This window comes from Danio aesculapii, chromosome 10 (assembly GCF_903798145.1).
Source record: "Danio aesculapii chromosome 10, fDanAes4.1, whole genome shotgun sequence".
NCBI classification, from domain to species: domain Eukaryota; kingdom Metazoa; phylum Chordata; class Actinopteri; order Cypriniformes; family Danionidae; genus Danio; species Danio aesculapii.
Genome location: NC_079444.1, coordinates 30,824,637 through 30,842,089, shown reverse-complemented (window position 1 = coordinate 30,842,089; position 17,453 = coordinate 30,824,637).

Below are 17,453 nucleotides of genomic sequence, written 5' to 3'. Positions count from 1 at the left end.
ATATTTTCAAGAACTGCAACAGACAGACTACAAGCATCATTATTATTTTTCTAATGTCAGTATATTGACCCAAATCCCACCTATAGAAATTCAAATAGTTGAAGGTGTGGGGAGGAACAAAGCAACAATAATGTCAATGTCAGATAAGTTTTGATCTTTGACAAGAAATGCTCGTCTTTCTCTGGCTCATATTCTGCCAGCAGTCTCTCTGCCGCTTCTTGGGGGAGGGGCGTGGCATTACTGAAACATCGTCTAGGACAAGAAACCAATCACAATACATTTTGTTTCTCAGAAAGCATGCCTTTAACAATCTCAGGACTATCTAAGCAATTAGTGCCAGGTTGGGCAACACTACTTCACGTCAATTAATAAAATTTTGATTTAGTGGCTATTTTGTATAAATTCATACAATTTAGTATGATTTGCTTATCCCTCAATGACGGTTTAGGTGTGGGGTGTGGTGCTGCACTTCCTTTTAAAAAAAATTACATTTTCATATGACTGAACTCGTAATTCATAAGAATTAGCCACTAAACTGATAAAATGTAAAGTAGTTTAATTTCCTCATGAGATCAGGCTGGGTTGGGGAGATGGGTATTACAATGTAAATTATGTAAAAATACACCCGTGAATTTCAAAACGGGGCTTGCTGCAACACACAAGCAAATCTGTACAGACCCTTACCCCACAGAACTGTGGCTATAAAGATTGACAATTGGCTATTTCAACCAGAAGGTGGGAATTGTTTTTTTTTTTTTTTCTAAGCAGTGGCGGCCATACTGAGCCTTGCACTTTTCACTATTCATTGAAAAGCCAGTGAACTGTTTTTTGTATGTCTGTAGTCTTTGGTTTAAGCTACTTCTATAGCATCACATGCATTTCACGTGTAAACTCAAAACATCAGCAAAGAAACTCCATACATTGGAACATAAAAACCCCACTTGCATTTCAGAAGTGTTATTGTTGAGTAACGCATACAGGATGCAGAAGTACAAATGCTCACTACAGTGTTGGTTACATGCACGGCTTAGTGAGGAAAATAAGCATTGAACAATATCACAGTTTTTCTCAGAAAACATATTTCTTAATGTGCTGTTGTCTTGAAATGTTCACTGGATGTTGGTAACAACCAGATAAATCCATATACTGTATGCAAAGAAAACAAAACTAGTTAGTTTACAAATTACGTTATGTGTAATAAAATGAGATGACGCAGGGGAGTATTGAACACATGAGGAAAGGGAGGTGTAGAAAGGCAGTAAAAGCCCAGACAGCAGCTGAAGTCTCAGTAGTTGTTCAGCAACCCTCTGTAACCCTTGCCTCAACTCTGTGCATTATAAGAAAAAGAAAACACTCTGGACAGTCGGCAGTGTAACATGCATTCCTGATGTTATTTTCTGCAGCGGTGCTACTTGAAATCAGTCCGATTTACTAGACATTAAACCGCAAATGCGTTTCACGAAAGACAGAGTTAAGATGCCATTCTTTTATCCCACATGGATGCTATGAGGATAAACAAGAGACTAAAAAGAGACCTTGAGTATGGTGAGAATGAATGAATGACAGCTTCTAAAATTGTCTGAGAGGCATCCCCTTTTAGCCCAGTAGACCCACCTTGTGATTTATCTGCTAATGTAAGCTATTTTTAAAAAGATAAATATAATGCATAAAACTATACATTTATATTAGCCTACTTCATATTACCTACGTCTGATAAGCTTTTTATATTAATGGACAATGCACAGATATTGATGTTTCACAATGTTTTACACTACATTATTTGAAACTAACAAGCTTAGTTTACAATGTTTACATTGCTCTACTTGCATTAAATCAAAATCAATATCAGAAATAACAACAAATTGTTGAGATTTAATTAATGTCAGTTTTAATGCTATTGATTAATACGCTTGACAGATTTCATTCATTCATTTTCCCTCTGTTTTTTCCCTGGTTTACCACAGCGGAATGAACCGCCACTTACTTGACAGGTGTATTTTTAATTGTAGGTGGTGTATGTTATGTGTTTTATGTTTGGAAAAATAATTTCTAATTGTATCTTTATTAATTTTTCAACTAAATACACTGTCTTGTCCCAATAGCTGGATTTAGAGGTTTTTGCAACAAAAGCAAAGGTGGATTTAGCTGGTTTTGACACAAAAGAAAATCTAATTTGTTAAAAATTTGTTTTGAAAAAAAGGTATTTTATTTACTAGCTAATAACCCTATCATTAAATATATAATGAAACTTCTGAGCCTAATCAGAGGAGCCTGATAGAAAATGCTCATTTACAAGAAAAGAGGTCTGATGGATTTAGAGAGTTTTGCATCTAAACTCCACATTTCTTTTTTTGTTTTGTTTTATTTTTATGCTTGTTTTGTTTGAGTTTTTACCAAAATCTGGTTCAATTCCATGTCAACAGCTCCTTTAAAAATATTATTCCTAGGAAAAAACATGATGTGAACAATCAGTAATCACCTGATACGGAACTTAAAATCAGGTTTAACGTGATCGGCTGCAGTTCACTCATCCGCCACAGGTGTCAGTAATAACAAACATTTCTGAATTCTTCATTTGGAATTTAATTTGCAGAGACAACTTGAAGTAAACCATTTGTAGCATTATTCCCTATACATTGCTTTATCTGTTTGTGCAAGCCGATGTTTAATGACTGAACACTTGACTAATTTTTGCCAGCTTCATTTGGCGATCCTAAAGGCACAGCAAATCCCATTACAATTTTAAAATGGACTTAGGAACACAGTTGGCTTCAGTTGAAATATGCAAAACTCCCACTGACTCTAGCATCTATAAAACAGTAAGTCAGGAGCAGATTTTCTTGTGTATAATTCAAGCCTTTTTAATTTACGCTAGCAACCTGGAAGACTTTTGGCTTGCTGTGCTGTTCATAAATCCTAAGTCTCCAATGAATTACAGATGCGTCTGTGCGGGCCACGCGATAGAAATCTAACATTTTTAATGAGCAATTACCTTCTATAATGGGTTGCTTTATGGTTTGTTCCCAAACGTACTGGCATTAATTTGAATCAATAGCTCATCTATTGGCCTAACACATTACTTGCTGTTTTCCTTGACATGTATGCTAATATCAGCCAAACAAGCATTAAACTAAGTTTGCAAATTCACTTAGCATTTAAACTCACCGTTCTGTGAAAAGGTCTAGATTCTTAATAAAGTAGATGAAATACAAAACAAGGGCCGATTTAGGGCCCTACAATTTATTAGTGTTCCAAGGATCAACACTAGAGCGACTGTTGAAAGCAACTAAACCACAAATATCAGTTTGTTTTTATTCGTTCTAGGGGAGTAATGATATACTTAGGTCATGATTCAATAGATATATCAGTACTAAACTATTGATACAATATAATTCCGGTATTGTATGCTAACAAAGTTAAAAATTAGTGTTATTTTCATTGTTGTTTATTAAACATGTTCATTCATTAATTTTCTTTCAGTTTAGTCCCTTATTTATCAGAGGTCTAGCTATTTCAGAATGCGGATGCCCTTCAAGCCACAATCCAGTACTGGGAAACACCCATACACTTTCATTCACACACTCATACACTATAGCCAATTTTGTTTATTCAATTCATCTATACCGCATGTCTTTGGACTGTGGGGGAAACCTGAGGAAACCCACATGAACACGGGAAGAACATGCAAACTCCACACAGAAACGCCAACTGGCCCAGCCAGGATTGAACCAGCGGCATCCTTGCTGTGAGGCGACAATGCTAACCACTGAGTCACCATGGCACCATTAAACATATGTATATACTCTATTATAACATGTAGACATACTGTTGGTGGCTATTTTTGCAAATATCTTGTGAGCCCTTGGGCCAAAATTCACAAAATTGGTCTCATTACATTTAGAGGGACATTCTGGGTCGATTGATATAAAAATTTTCCCATATTCGCTATTTTGGGTGTCGGCCATTTTGAATTTTGACCAAAAACGCTGTATTATATGAACTCATTTTGTCACCAAAATTGGTATGCATCTTCATCTCCATGCCCTGAAGGTGCTCAAAAAGTTTTGAAGCAGCGCCACCTTGTAGATAGACTTTGGAGGTGGACTTGAATAGACTTAAAATTGGTCCTGGTCCTCGATGCACAGGTCAGTGATGACATCAGAATATAACTGTTCATAATTCTGAAGTATTAGTTGTGCTAGACACAGATTTTTGAACTCTGCCACTGACTACATATAAATAGGCATATAATCAGACATTTATCATTATCAGATCTCTCTTGCATTATTAAGCCTTATATTCAGTGTTATATTGAGTAAATATACTGGCAGTAACACTCTGTAAATGTTCATTCTTATGCAGCACTCTCATTTAATGAATTAATAGTGCATTACTGTTTCTGAATAAAGTCGAGGCTAAAATTTAGTCAAAAGGATAAATAACTGCATAATTTTTTTGCTATAACCTGGTGCATTGCGCTGTTCTTTCATTAGATGAGTGAATTAGAGCTGCTGCAAAATATTTGGTCCCACTTTATATTGTGGCCTTAACTCATAGGTACTTGCACCAAAATGAATCATATGTTACAATGTACTTAGTGTAAATACATTTTACATTGTACCTATGATTGATGAAATACATGCATGTAATTACATCTGTAAATAATTTCTGTACTTACGTCTTTAATTACACCGTTAACCATTCCTTACACCTTAACCTACCCCTACCACCAAACCTGTCCCTAACCTTACCTGTGTCGCACCTCAAGAGCACCACAAGTGTTCTGCAATACATTATGGGCACAGTAAGTACATTGTATTTATTTTTTTTATGCAAGTATATAGTAGTTAAGGCTACTTAATATAAAGTAGGACCAAATATGCTTGTTTTAAGCGATTTTCATTAGTGAAATTACCACTCGGCAAGCTTAAAGGCTAGTTCACCAAAAATGAAAACTCTGCATCATTTACTCACCCTTGACCTGTTCCAAACCTGTTTGACTTCTATTATTCTTCTGTTGAACACAAAAGTGCAGGTCAGAAAAACACATTCAAGAGTCAAATGCCATCCATAAACTAACATTCACATAAAACCGCTTACTGTGGGCTTAAATGACCAACAGGATGATTATGTAAGGATGTTGTGTGTGGGATGCTTTTGCATTGTCACTTTTACTCTTATTTTGACTTATCAAACTGCACAGTTCTCCCCAGTGGCAAAAAAGGCGCTGTAACTGCACAGCGAGTTAGTCATGCTACATTAGATTTTTTCACAGCAGGAGCTTTCTACATAACACATGGTGAAAAATCTATTAGCGATGCTATTTTTTTTTTATGGGGGGTCTCCTGTGTGTCCTTACCATTCATTTCTGCTTTGGTGGTCTGAAACGCATGATTATTCGTACCCCCCCTGCTTTACCCAAAGTGACATTTTGTGTAATCACACCACACTCTGAGTTTTGCCTATTGTGTACTTAATTAGTAGGTTAGACACCGTTGATTATATCTGTCTGACCTGAAAGCGCAACGTCACATGTCTCAATGCTAATGTGCCATTGAACCAACCCAGCCATTGAGACGGATCAAAGCACTTTTCTTTCCACAAGCTCAAACGTACACATACTTCATCCAGAGGAAACTCTTAGGAATTGAGTTTGTCACACTGCTCCAGTCTCCGACTTCCCACTCCTCCCCAAAAATCCTCGAGTGTTCATTCAGATTATTCTCAGTACAAAAGGACTGATGGATGGTACTGCAAAGTTGATCTAAGCATTGGGTTTTAGCCGAATGGGCTCAGCGTGTTCATGATTCATCCGAGGTAGAGCTGATTTGGACAGCCGTCGGGTGTGCTCAGGTGTCAATAAGCATGTGTGGCATGTCACCAAGCATCATCTGGAGAGAGTCGGAGCAGATAGTGACCCGAAACTGAAGGGCTGCACAACTGAGCAAATATATTTGTGAATTATGCATATACGAGGACGTGTGCCACAACCAAAAAAAACTGAATCCCAATCAGGCAGCTGTGCAGAAACTGAGAAAAATGCAATTTTGTTTTCCAACTTGGAACGGATGCACAATTTCCAATGCCTGCCTCTCTGCGTCTCGATGTTTTTTTTCCCACCCGCCCCTCTTCGTTTCAGCAAATTTGACTGGTGTGAATGTTATAGTAACGGAATTTGCTCAATCACCCAGCAGCTGTAAACCACACAACCCCCCCCCCCACAAAAAAAACAAAAAAAAACACAATGTTGAACACAAGCCATACTGGGTGTTAGAATGTTTTACCCCACAACTGACTAGAACTGCAGTAGCACTAGGCAATTTACTTTTAGCCCTTTCATTCATTCATTCATTCATTCATTCATTTCATTCACAGATGGTAAACAGAACCTTTAATTAGTTAAAGAGACAGTTCACCTAAAACTGATCATTTACTCAGCCTTACCTGTTCCAAATCTGTTTGTGTGTGTTTCTTCTATTGGACACTAAAGAACATATTTTGAAGAAAGATGAGAAAACTGTAATGCTGTGTTCACACCAGATGTGGTACGTGTGAATAAATTGCGCTATTTGCGTGTAAATGGATGTGTAAACATTTTGAATTGGCTCTCTTCATTCACGTGTTAAATTCGCTTCATTCACGCGTGAAATTGACGTTATGGGTGGGGCTTCGGTCTGCCCGGTGACTTTAGCTTCATTGCTAAATTGCTAACATGGATTTTATTGAGAGAATAGATGTGTTTACAGTATGTGCTTTAGGAAAGCTGAAAAACAGCGTAGATTCGCTCGGCGCCGTGTCTGAGTCCACTAGACCTTTTCAGAGTTGCACCCAGCTCTGAGTTTTCATCATCTCCTACAGAAACTATACCTAGATAATGGGGGCTTTCAGCTGTGCTTAAGACTGAGCCGAGCCCAGTTTGATGAACTGTTGTCCGGTGTCGGCAAAAGGATTTTCCCCTAGGGTCATCAACTGAATGTCTGCTGAAGTTCAGATTTTCCAACTTGAGCGATCTATGCGGTTCGCATATTAAATGCGTCAATCGTGCAAAACGCTAAACTTGCCGCCTCATTATCCTGAATCGCGCTGCAGGATGTCTATACGTGTCTTTGCATTGATTTAACATGTAAATCACTCGTGTTTGATGCTTCATCCACGTCTGGTGTGAACACAGCATAACCATTGCCTTCCATAGTATTTGTTTTTCCTATTGCTGCTATATGTTAGGAAAATGGTTACAAGTTTTCAGGTTTCTTCCAAACATCTTCTTTAATGTTCAACAGAAAAAAAAAAACATTTGAGGTAGAGTAAATGGTGAGTAAATTCAGATTTTTGGGTGAACTACTCATTCAACTGCAAAATCTGTTAATGTTAGAATCTCAATCTTTGATTTCTGCTAAATGATATATTACACAAACAACCAAACACACACACACACAGTCATTGAAATGTTCGGAGTACTGTAGGAACGGCATTGTCCACACTAATATATGTTTGTATGAACATATAATTTTCTCTTGTTTTGTTCAAGGAAAGCATACTTTTGAAAACTGATAAAAGTGGAGACAGTACATTCGATAACGCCATTTTCACATTGTACTGTGGACCATGAAAATGGAGCCTTTTGAAAATAATAATGCATTTTTAGTTATGTGATGCAGTCACGTGTCTGTACTTAGCCTGATAGCTCAGTTTTGTTATTGTGTGTTTTGTGAGATTTTCTTTACAGTGCGGTGCGTGTAAGCTCATCATCAGCACAATAGTGTGCCTTTGAAGCAGTCCATTATTTCATCACATTTGTTCAGGTTTTTTTTAATCTATATATAATGTGCACATTTATAGTTGAGGGCAAAATATTATAGCTCTCTAGTGCAATATTTATTCTTTTAAAGCGATTAAGGACACAGTATTTTCTATAATATTCTTTCTTCTGGAAAAAGTCTTGTTTGTTTTGTTTTGGCTGGAATGAAAGCAGTTTTTTAGTTAAACATTTTGAGGTCAATATTATTAGCCTCCTTAAGCAATATTTGTATTTTCGATTAAACAAACTATTATGTTTAGAAATGTGTTGAAGAAAAATCTTCAAACAGAACATGGGGAAAATATATAATAACAAGAATTGAAATTTAACAGTAGGGGTAATAAGTTTGACTTTAACTGTATTTACATAAAACTTGATGTTTAAGCCAGCAATCATTTGATGATATATTAAAGACCTGGTTTAACGATAAGATCCAAATTAATTGTTGTTAAAACTCTTTAGACTTTGGCACTAGTTGCTTCAAACCAGTAATATTTACCCATTTGTCAGCAAGAGATATTATAAATAATATTCTTTTACGCTGTTGGACAATAAGCATCAAGAAATGGAACAAACTATTTATTATATTAAATTATGTTATGTTATGTTGAGATGTTATGTTATATTACATTATATTATTTTTGGTTATGTTATGGTATGTTATACTATACTATACCGTACCATATCATATATCATATATCATATCATATCTCATCATATCATATATCATGACACAACATAATATTTTATAATATAATGTAATGTAATATAATATAATATAATATAATATAATATAATATAATATAATATAATATAATATAATATAATATAATATAATATAATACATTATAAGTTTTTGCTTAACCCACCCTAAAGTGCAAAAGAGCATCTTGTTCGGCTCAGACACACAGCATGTAATAATGTTCTTGTTTTTAGCTCGTATTTTTTTATAAGCTCCTCTTCTCCAGAGGACAAGCATCAGTTCTACCAATAAAACCTCTCTGTTAGTGTGAACCAGCCGATGGCCAACCGAATTAAATTCTCTGTTGTTTCATTCCTGTTTCTCATGTCCAGAAAATTAGGTGAGATTTCTCAAGAGACCGACAGTAGATGATATCTGGCAATAATAGCGTTTACGGGTTTTGTTGGTGCTGGAATTAAAAAAAAAAGAAACTGATTGTTTTACAGACCTTTCACTGACACCACAGCATCACATTTTCATGTTCCTGCCTTAATAATCAGAAATAATGGCATTATCAGTATTGGTGTTATTATTGCAGTGTTGTTTTTCTACAGTCATTTGTTACATGTCCTTGAACGCAGCAGCTAATCAGTCTGTCAATCATATGCTTGTGTTAATGAAATGGTGACCTATTTTTATTTTGCATAGCTGACTTTTTTTTAATGCAAAAACAAACTCTTGAAGAGAGGCATGTTAATTCGGGTTAAAGGACTGCATATTTTGTGCAGACTAAATAACACATCAAAATCAGTTGTCTGTGCTTCATGATCCCTGTGGGATTCTCAAGTTTAAATCTTGACTCATATTTTTTTTTCCCTTGGAAAATAACAACCTCTGATTCCAGGCATTTTTGTAAAGTTTCTTGCTGTGCACAGCATCCGTAATTGCACCAAATTCTTGTTATAAAACACACATTTTTACTTAAGATGCTTTGGGGCAATTTGAGTTTGAACTCTTCAAAATAATGTTGGCTTAAATTAAACATCTCTGGAAAAAAAATGTGACTGCGTACGCAGATATAAATTCACAGCCTGAACTTACAAGTTTCCATTTATCTTTACAGATAATTTCTGTACCTGTCTGACACACAGAATCACTTCAGCATAGCCAAATGTTCTCATCTATAATATTGTTTGGGATGATTACATATCCACAGCTTGATTTGTTAAACTTGATAATCTTTTCCGCATGTTCTTCTAAAATAATTGTTCTACTCGGGATGTTCTTCTAAATTGGATGACAGCTTCCCCACCGGGTGGCCATGATGAACTCTTGCCAATAGGGAGCAAACTAAGCAAGCAGAAAATGTCATTACGGCTCGATTCGAAGGCCTCATCTGTCTCACTGTCAGCAGGCTGAGCTGCTCCAAACGCAGAACCCTCAAATACCTGTAACAAGTTTAAAAAGTAATTTTCAATTTGTCTTAAAATTCCCAAATGGTTCCATGGATTTGAAAAGGTTTGGGAGGCGCAATGGTTTGATTTTGTTAGGCTCGGTGTTCATTACAAATCATTAAGACTGTTTTCTTGCTGAAGTTGGAGTTTTTTTGTAATTATAAATGTTTTAATTAAACTGTTAGCGTGTTGGATTGATTTAGCATCTTGACTCTTTCTTCACCAGAGTTAGCTTCAGCATTTGTGATCATATATTTGCTCCCATAATATTATGTTGTATGGATTTGTGAATATATATATATATATATATATATATATATATATATATATATATATATATATATATATATATATATATATATATATATATATATATATATATATATATATATATATATATATATATATATATATGTAATATTTTTTCATGCTTCGAGTGAATTATAAACGTATAGCTTCACTTAAATGGTAAACCGTTAGTGAACTGTCTCGTTTTTTTTTTTTTAAACTGGGTGCAAAGTGTTGTTATTCTTACACTTCAGCCATCGAATATTAAAAGCAAACTTATTAGAATTAGCAAATTACTTTCAGCAGACCATGAGTAACCCCTGAAACTCAATACGAGTTATTCCACTGCAGTATCTCGGACATGGTAAATGTTTCTGTACTTATGGAATACAAAGAGAAAATAATCTGGTGGAACATTAAACTCAAAATAACACTGATTACCTCATGAAACTGATGTCATGTCAATAAGCCAAGCATGTTATTTTCATTCAGTTTTCATTACTAACGTAAACTACGTGCAGCACAATCTACAATCTTACGGTTTGAAATAGTTTGTTTGCGACTTAATATGCAACCCATAATTTAAAATGCATGAGACCTCTTTCTGCATATATACATAGAGAAATCTTCAACACGGGCTCATTGGAAATGTATGCTTCAGTCTACATTTTTGTAAAACCACAAAAAACATACTTAAGCATATATTTGACTACTGTTTTTAGGTAAAATGAATGCTAAGGAGCCGTATGACGGCAACAACTTTTGTTCCTTTTCACACTAATGATATTTGCTGGGATGTATTATTGACAAACAAGAGATTATTTTTATGCAGTTCTTTGAAGAAGATCAAATTAAGCCCACAAAGCAGCTTAAAGGTGTGGTCCACTACAATATCATGTTTAAACTTTAGTTGATGTGTAATGTAGCTGTGTGAACATAAACAACATCTCTGAATGTAATAGGCTCACAGTTCGATGCAAAGACATTGGCTTTTGCAGAGTTAGCTTAGCAAAGCCTACAGCGAATGTAGTTTGGGAACTACAAAAAAAAACAAAAAAAAACATCCGGGCTAGTGAGATCACAAACGCTTCAGGTTATGCGCATTTACCACATGCATACACCCCGCACAGTAAAGAGGCATGGCCAGAGGTGCTGTAATGTTATAGTAAAAAAAAATAAAGTGCCATCCAAACTCTGCTATTTCCACAGTGCTTGTTCTGTTTCTGTGTTTGGGCTTCCAAAAGACACGACACAAAGAGAGAAGTGCTTAATTTTAATTTAATTATGTGCCAGAGAATAAAAAAAGATATATAGCTAATATTTGACAAAGGATAATTTCCAGAATCTCTCACAATTCGTTCCTGGATTCTGCTAAAAACTCCTCAAAGAAGCAGCAGCTCCAATGATAATAGCAGAAGCTGTGGATTGTGAGCCACAACCTGTAAGTATTTTTTTTTGTTAAAATGGATCTATTACATGCATAGTGTCTAGCGTTAAAGGTATGTTGTAGCAAGGACGTAAACAAGGATGTAAACAACAGGAAATGCTGTTTGGCACCGTTAACAATTTAGCTACATATTCATATTTATCCATCAAATTGCTATAAACACCCACAATCTATAGCAGCGCTGCAGTGTCTCTCTATGCAGCTGCTTTCCCTCAACGTTTTATATTACTAACACATGCTTATAAAATGAATAAATAAAAGACACTTGTCAGATTTTGTTTTAGAGAGCAGGCATAAGGTTCAGCTGTGTCCTCTTTATTTTATGTCTGATTCAGGCTCAAACCGATACAGCTAATAGCTTCTCTGACTGACAGTAATTACACAGCGCAAAAGCACGTGCTGTTAGAGGTGTGACGCTTTTCTTGTTTACTTAGAGCCGATCTGCAAATCACAGCACATTATCTTAGCTGACCAATCAGAGCCTCTTAAGGGGGGACCTTTCGGAGTAACTATAGGAAATATGACAGTTGTTTTCATCTTAGCGAAGTAGCTGTATATAATGAAAGCAAGATGAGAAAATAACGTGATTTATTTTTTTTTATTTATTTATTTTTTTTACAAATGAAGCATGAGCACACATTGCTTTGCATCTTATAAACAAAACCGAGCCTTAAAAATACACTCTAGACTACCCCTTTAATGATGTCTACAATTTGTAATCAAATATGTTTGCCTAACCCATCTCCATTTGAACAACTTTTGTGATGTGGTCATGATGCCTAGTAGCTCACTTTGTATAGTATTGTTCTTGTGATGCAGAGTGCTCGGGTTTGAGTCCACAAAATAGATAAAAGCAATGTGAAATCTAAATAAAAATATTTGTTCACACTTTTCTTAAGTTTGCTTTTGAAAACACTATTGATTGGTTTAGGAAAGGTTTATGTCAGTGGTTTGCATGGTGGTCTGTACAAGATGGACGTGTATCTGACATTTAAAAATCAACTTGCCCGAAGTAACCTTTTTCAGTATCGCAAAAATGTATACAGTGCCCTCTAGCGGATTTGTCATCTGCAATGTTCATCGAAATCACCCAGGTCAATGTGTTTTATGTTTTGCAGAAATGTAGGCTGAGGCATGGATTTTCAATGAGCCTTGACTAGAAATCTTATTTAGTGTTCAGTTTAAATTATTGTGCTGAAAACCACATATTTAAAAATCAAAATAACAGATCTGCCTAAAGTTTTTTGTTTTTGTTGTGGTCTGTATGGCAAGTCTGACCTTCTTTTGGATGTGTACAAAGATGTAAATGTATCTGACATATAAAATAAAACTTGCACTAAGTAACTTTTTTCAGATTGACAATAATGTAGACAGCGCCATCTAATGGAGTTGTCATCTGAAACGTGCAACGAAACAAACCCAGATCAATGTATCTTATGTTTCACAAAAATGTAGGCTGAGGCATTCCAATGATCCTTGGCTGGAAATCTTATTTATTGTGCTGTATAAACTTGTGCTGAAAATCCACATAATTGAAAATTATAATAACAGGTCTTCCCAAAGTTTTGTGTTGTTTTTGTGGTCTGTACGACAAGCTCAACCTTCTTGTGAACGTATGCAAGATGGATGAGTATCTGACAAATAAAACAAAACTTGCACTATTTAAATTTTTAATTCAGATTTGCAAAAATGTAGACCGTACCATCTAGTCGATTTGTCAACTGAAATATGCAACAAAATGTACCTGGAGCAATGTATTTTTCATTTCGCAAACATGTAGGCTGAGGCAAGGATTTCCAGTGAACCTTGGCTGGAAATCTTATTTATTGTGCTGCTTAAACTAATGTTCTGTAAAACCACAAAATTGAAAATTATAATAACAGGTCTGCTCAAAGTTTTGTGTTGTTGTTGTGGTCTGTACAACAAGCTCAACCTTCTTGTGGACGTGTATAACACATAAAAAAATAAATACTCAGATTTGCAAAAATGTAGACAACGCCCTCTGGTGTATTGGTCATCTGAAATGTGCAACAAAATTCACCTAGATGTATGTTGTTTTGCAAAAATGTAGACTGAGGCATGCATTTCTAATGAGCCTTGGCCTTGAAATCTTATTTATTGTGCCGTTTAAACTATTGTGTTTAAACTAACTATTATTTAAAACCTCTTATTTGAAAATGATAACAATACAATAGGTCTGCCCAAAGTTTGTTGTAGTTGTTGTACCAGAGTAGTACTTTTCTCTTTTTTTCCTGATAATTATCCTGGAAATGGAATTTAGCCTTGACCTTCAAGTCAGACAGACATCTTATCTTTTGATCTAATATCTCGAGACAGCAGAAGGTCCACCTAAAGTTCAAAACCTAGTGAGGATTGTGAGTCTGTTCCTTTTTGTAAAACACGTTGTCCCAATCAGTTTTCTGCTATTTTTAGTTGCTGTGGGGTTGACCTTGAACTCGAGAACATATAAGACTGTTTCTGCTCTTTTGATTGTATGACTAATGGTCATCTGTATGTTAACAATTCTGATTAGCTGTTGATTAGCTCTTTCTGTATAGCAGTGCTCTATTAATATAACATGCTTAAGATCATAATGTGGCTGTTTCTACGCACAAACACTGCTTCTCTTTACAAATATCTTGGTTTACTCACCGATGACACTGTATCTCCTTCCTGAAAAAAACAAGTGTTACTAAAATGCAAAAAGGGCAAAATAGAACAGAGTAGTAGTTCAAGATGTTATTGACTGCGTTTGCGTCCCTTATAGTTGTTTATTTGTGAACACTATTCCCCCGTCTCCATTCAACTCAAAGTCAGCGGTCTTAATTCAAGAGACAAATATGTGCTGTTGTCAAGACCCTAAAACTATTTCTGTCATCCCGCATTAGGTCTGCCCATTCTCCTTTCATCAGCGTGCATGAAGAAATAGGGGAAAAAAACATGGTTAGTTATATTTGGGCGTATTGAAGGAGCATTTTCAATAGAGACTATCAGATGTCTCATTTCTGTGAGCTACATTGCGTATAGTAGATAATACTTGCAGGTACTGGACATATCTTTTCTTTAAATAAACATTGTAATGAGGTTTTCACTGTTGCTGGGTTTCTGAGAACTCATTTGGTAATACAGATGATTCTCAATTCTTTTATAAATGCTCATCAAGCTTTTTATAATGGACACATCAGGGTGTCTATATTCTGTTAAATATGCTCTGTGATGTACACTTAATTTATTACATTTATCCATATCTCTATTTCTTCAAATTGTTTATGCATATATTTGGACTTTTGGATGAAGAGGAGGAAGAATAAACGGATTGATGGATACATGGAAAAACTGATGGAGAGATGGTTTGAGTGATAGATTGATGGATGGATGGATTGGTAAACAGATAGATACTCTTATATTTGGACTTTTAGATGAATAGAAGGATGGATGGATGGATGGATGGAAAAACTGATGGATTGACTCTTAGATCTTTGAATATATTTATATCTATGAATATATTTATATTTATCAATGGATCTGACCATCTGTTCTGAATAGACAGATGCATGGATGGATTGAGTGATAGATTGATTGATGGTTGGATGAATGGATTGACAAACAGATTGATAGACTCTTAGATTTGAACTTTTGGATGAATAGAAGGATGACTGGATGGATAGAAAAACTGATAGAGGGTTGGATTGAGTGATGGACTAAATGGGCTGTTTATTTTCCAATATTAACATTTCCACATGTTAATCTGACCTCTGACATTGAAAATTCTGTGACTATTTTATATGCCTTTTGTTTGTTAACTTTGTACAGAAAAGCTCCATTTGTTCACATACGCTAATTTAGCTAAAGTCAATGTAATAACAACTGCAAAAGCATTTATTCATTTTAAGTTATGTTAATTTCTTAGTTAATGCCTATCAATGCATTAAAATTAATAAAACAACAACAATAACATAAGTTTCATTAAATTGGCGTTAATAACTAATACAATTCAGTTTTTAAAATTAGCTTTAGAATAACTATACTATGGCTATTTCTGACTGTTGATTTTAATCCATTAACTAATTCACTTTATCATCCTTTAGCAATTAAATTTATGTTATTAATTTATGTGTATATATACACACATATACATATATCACAATACACTGTAATTTTTTGGATATTATATCTGTTAAAGTAATCTTTTTTGCAGCTTAGGTCAATATCATGATAATACCATATAAGGGCTGAACAATATATAGCAAAATGATCATTAACGCAACAATAGTATACGCAAAATACCTATCATAGACGTGTGATTAAATTTATTTCATGCAATGGTTGATTATATAAATTTGACTTTGTTGTTGTTTTTTGGTATAGAGATTGGTATGCTCGTGTTACATGAATGCAGTCTCAACTCGTAATACTGCGCTCAACACATTTCTCATTTAATGACACCATAGATAGTTGTTAGATCTGTGTAAAAGGTCTGCTGCCACAGCTGGAAAAAATCCTAGAGGAAATGCTGGAATTTGACGTGAAAATGACCTTGGTTTAAGATTTTGACTCTACGTTGGATTTTGGTCACTTTCCAACAGAACCTAATATCAACCAAATATCAACGTCATTTCACGTTGTTATTGGACATCAAAATAACATTGTCCTTAGATGCTGGCAACCTAAATCTAACCTAATATTAACCCTTTATAACGTTGTGAGTCTGCTGGGTATACTGTAAGAAATACCGTTATCACGATACTCAACGACAATATCACATATTTTTCCAGTATGATGCAAGCTCTACCGTAAATAGTGATAAAAGCTTCAGCAGTTAATTGCAGCAAGAAAATTTGTTTCCAGCAGAAGTCTAGACTGTCCCACAGAAAACAGGGACATCTGGTCACCCTGTTGTCAGATTGCGGTAATGAGAATGATGCTGGAAGTACAACAAGCGTTTTCATAACAGTTTCCGGTGCTGCTAATGAACGAGATGCTCTGTGCTTACATTTACACGGCATGACTGTCTGAGATAGCAGATGCCTTGTGCCACAGCTGAAGGCTGCTTTATGAGTGTGCGTGTGTGTGTGTCTGAGACTGAAATGACACTCGAGTGGCGGCTCAGCAGAGAAATCTCTAAGCTGGATGAGACATCACATGTCAGTAATCAAAGCCAGGCAGAGAGATTGAGGGTGAGACAGACACTGAGAAATGATGCTACAGGCTTGGCGGTGGGAGGAGGGTGAAGTGAGAGAGGGATGATGATGATGATGAAATGATAGGCTGGGGGGTTTGAATGCTCAGATGGCTTTAGGCAGCCAATTGGACCCCCCAGAGAGGTGGGAGCCACAGTGGTGGTCGCCTCACTGTTTGCACTGTTGAAAAATCACACACACACACACACACACACACACACACACACACACACACACACACACACACACACACACACACACACTGAACTGAGTGTGTATTCCACACAGGGACACCAGAGTCTCTTCAAATTCACAGTCACATTTGTCTCAAATGATCTAATCACAAGCTGTCTGTGTTAAATACAGGCGTAAGCAGGTTTCAAGCTACTTTTACTTTAACTTTTATGACTTTTTGTTCACTTTTAAATATTACATGCTAGGGCTGCACAATATATCGTTTCAGCATCAATATTACACAATAGTCACATCGCAAGATATGCAATGTTGAGTCTGGATTATAGAACTGTATTGAATTATTGAGTTTAAACAAAATATATACAATTTTTGTCTTGGTTGTATACTAAATATCTTTATTTCAAAGATT